Source organism: Penaeus monodon, chromosome 5, assembly GCF_015228065.2.
Source record: "Penaeus monodon isolate SGIC_2016 chromosome 5, NSTDA_Pmon_1, whole genome shotgun sequence".
NCBI lineage: Eukaryota > Metazoa > Arthropoda > Malacostraca > Decapoda > Penaeidae > Penaeus > Penaeus monodon.
The window spans coordinates 9,293,594-9,296,093 of NC_051390.1; the positions used below are offsets into that span (position 1 = coordinate 9,293,594).

Sequence of the window (2,500 nt, forward strand, 5' to 3'; positions counted from 1 at the left end):
CACGTATTTTCACTTCCTTTTTAGATAGGTATCCCAACAAACAGCTCAAAGAGCCCTCAGTTTGGAAATATTTTCTTCAATTAAGAAACCACGAGCCCCTTGAACCGTTCCACCGATGAACCATCTGATTAGTGCTCTAGCCAACCGATACCTCACTGAAATCACCAATTAAACATGACAATTAACCGTGACACAAACAGTCATATTAATGCCATACAATCAGCCATCCATAACCATCTGGGCACACACAGGTCTGGATTATTTTAGCCAACATACTGATAGCTCGCAAGCATTCACATGAGAACTTGTTTATGCTGTGATAGAGCCAGTCCAGTCTGCCATGTACAGAGAGCACAAACACAGATTTTGTCTTCTTTTTCTCACTAGCATCAGAATAACATTCTTGCTTCACATCTATAAAAATACAATCTCATCATCAATGAAGATAATAAAATCATTATCGATAGGTTCCTAAATCACAAGTAATAACTTCATAACATTAAAGAGCTGATTTTTTTTCTTCACAGTAAAATCAATAAAAAGGTGCAGTTTCTAATAATTGGTACATGAAACAAATATAGAACACTGATTAATACCAACTGCCATGTCTAAAATCATAATTTTGCAATGAAATGAATTTACTCTGATACTAATGTGCATCAAAAGTACATCAAATGTTCATTGCAAATATATTGTAAATAAATCTATTCAAACCGCAATCCTAATTGGACAAAAAACATCAGTTACATATTTTGTTCATAAAAGGAGTTTTCCTAATATCAAAACATATGGTGTTTCTCTGTGCTATACAAAATGGTATGTAAAGCAAAAGGGTGTGAATTTTTGTTAGCATACAAATAAGATCTCTATATTATCACAATAAAATTGCAATATATCAGTTAGTGATTGCAGTAAACTGCACGGAATCAGATAAGATTATCCTCCAAACATCTGAAGCTCTTTTAAAAGACATGAGCACAAACTAACAGCAAATAATTCAAATTACCACTGTTGCATTCACAATAATAAAAAAAAAAACAATTATAAAGATTATATTCATAAACATAAATTTTAAAAATCATCCGAGCATCTATCACTCGCCTCAGCACTCTGGCAAACACCAACAAATCTTCACCACATATATTCTGGTAAGATAAAGCCCTGATGATTTACCATCAAATGCGGAACAGTCGAAGCTTTGTCTTGCTAGAATACTGGTGGAAGTTTGTCGGGCTTTGCTAGAGCACAAAGGACAGAGGTTGTGGCATTCCTTTGACACTGTGTTGCTATAAAGTTGGACTTTACTTTGTAGGCCTTCCATTAAAGAATACAAACAAAATAAGGTAAAAGTCACATTTCCAAAGCCATAACAGTCTCATCTATATATCTACCAAGAGATGAATGTTGATTATCATTCAAAAGGCATAGTAGCCTAAGATTATTATGCAAGAGTTGTAGTTCTATGGAGACTTTAATTAACTATTCACAGCATAAACTGGCTATTTGCCAGACTCTCATTCTGCATTCTGAGTAGTCTTCTTTCACCTTAAAATATGTAGTATGATTCATATCAATTATTTTCTTTCTTAAACAGATTTACCGAGCTAAGTGTCATCCATCACACATTTCTAAAGTGATGGACTGGTACGGTAACTTATGCGTATGAAATGATGATACCCAAAGTATGATTTCTTCAATAATTTGAGGTGGAACAACACTAATCTCATTCACTTATACCCTTTTTTGTAAACAAGTTCTGAAGTTCCATATATGTAAATACCATAAAAAAGTATCTTCTCTTCTCTCTCGCTGGTAACATATGTAAATTAAAAATCAATTTCTATAAAAATGCTAAAATGAGAAGAAAAAATTTAAACAGAAAACAAGCCTTTAGTTGTTAGTTATCTTTCTGGCAGTCACCTGTGTTAGGCCTATGATTTGTATTATTGCCTGTCCTGTTCACTGAATCATGATATTGTCAACAATATTTTTCCCCCTCTGTTCCTCATTCAATTAACATTTCTTATTTTCTTCTTTCCCACCCTTGATTTCTTCCTTATTTTACATTTCTCTAATTAATTCACATCATCCCATTCTTGCCCTCAGTTTCTCTCTTTTTTATTTTTGTTTCCTTCTCTAAATTTGTCAATCTTCTCTTTCTCTTAATTCCATATTTCTACAGTTCCTATCTTCATTTCTCTCTTTCAGTCTCCATCTCTGTTTAGCCTCTCCTCTTGCCTGTTGTATATGCCATTCGAATTATAGCATAATATTATATTCATTTTACATTTTTCATTCTTTCTTTATTTCTTTCATCCCTTTGTTCTCTTCCTTTCAGCACAAACATTCTCTCACTTTCCCCTGTCCCCCCTTATCTCCCTCTTTCTCTCTTTCTCCATATCTCCCTCACTCCTCCTCTCTCTCCATATCTCCTCACTCCTTCTCTCTCTACATATCTCCTCACTCCTCCTCTCTCTCCATATCTCCTCACTCTTTCCCC

At 34.2% G+C, this 2,500-nt stretch overlaps 1 protein-coding gene across 3 annotated transcripts in view; it reads right to left on the reverse strand.

Annotated features, from left to right (window-relative positions):
• LOC119572954 (probable phospholipid-transporting ATPase VA) overlaps nt 1-2,500 on the reverse strand; it is a 112,835-nt gene that overhangs the window by 109,711 nt on the left and 624 nt on the right. The window lies entirely within an intron of this gene.